The following is an 868-nucleotide window of genomic DNA, read 5'->3' on the forward strand; positions in this document are numbered from 1 at the left end:
TGAAGACAACACTGGGGGATTTGAGGCTGTGGCAGCGTAACAGAATCCACAGTGACACAGCATTAAGAGGCAGACCCAGCATTATTACAGATCCAAACACCAGAGCATACGGCGTGTTCCTCATATCCTGCTCCATTCCATTTTCTGTACTGTTGAACATGTTTTGCTTCTGTGAGGAATGCAGAAGTGCAGCCGAGTGCATGTATCTTTGACAAAACCACAAGAACTGCGCCTGTTCGCAAATCAAGATCAGTTTGAAAAAAGGCTGTTGTGAAAGTGGCTGAGAATGTTCAAACAGGAAACACCGGTGTGGTACTGCAAAGTTAAAGTCAAACTGTGTGAGAGTTTAATGCCCTGGATAAAAAAAAACCCATGGGAACTGTATTAATAAACAAAATGTGTATCTTGACACAAGCATAACAGACTCATTCTGTTCAAGAACGCTTATTTCTGTCAATTGTAGTACACACATAAAGTCTATTAACACACCATATGTACTGCAGTACCAGATATCTGCTGTTGGAATTCCAACTGAACTGGCAATTATAATAATTAATCATTATCTATGTACACAAACTACTGCCTGTGCTATTATGTCAGAAATACCAGCTAACAGTGTCTTCAGAGTTTCAAGTTTGGGCACCCTGCAGAGTTAATACCACCTTTGGCTAGTATCACAGCTTGTAAACGCTTCTTGTAGACAGCCAAGAGTCTTTCAATTCTTGTTTGAGGTATCTTTGCCCATTCTTCCTTCCAAAAGTCTTCCAGTTCTTTGAGATTTCTGGGCTGTCTGTCACACACTGCTCTTTTAAGGTCTAGCCATAGATTTTCAACTATGCTGAGGTCAGGAGATTGTGAAGGCCATGGC

The 868-nt window shown here is 41.2% G+C and overlaps 1 pseudogene; it reads right to left on the bottom strand.

Annotated features, from left to right (window-relative positions):
- The window catches only part of LOC116687153 (lysophosphatidic acid receptor 4-like), a 2,717-nt pseudogene extending 2,460 nt beyond the window's left edge, over nucleotides 1–257 (bottom strand).
- Between the last annotated feature and the right edge of the window lie 611 nt (nucleotides 258–868).

Source organism: Etheostoma spectabile, chromosome 3 (assembly GCF_008692095.1).
Source record: "Etheostoma spectabile isolate EspeVRDwgs_2016 chromosome 3, UIUC_Espe_1.0, whole genome shotgun sequence".
Lineage (NCBI taxonomy): Eukaryota > Metazoa > Chordata > Actinopteri > Perciformes > Percidae > Etheostoma > Etheostoma spectabile.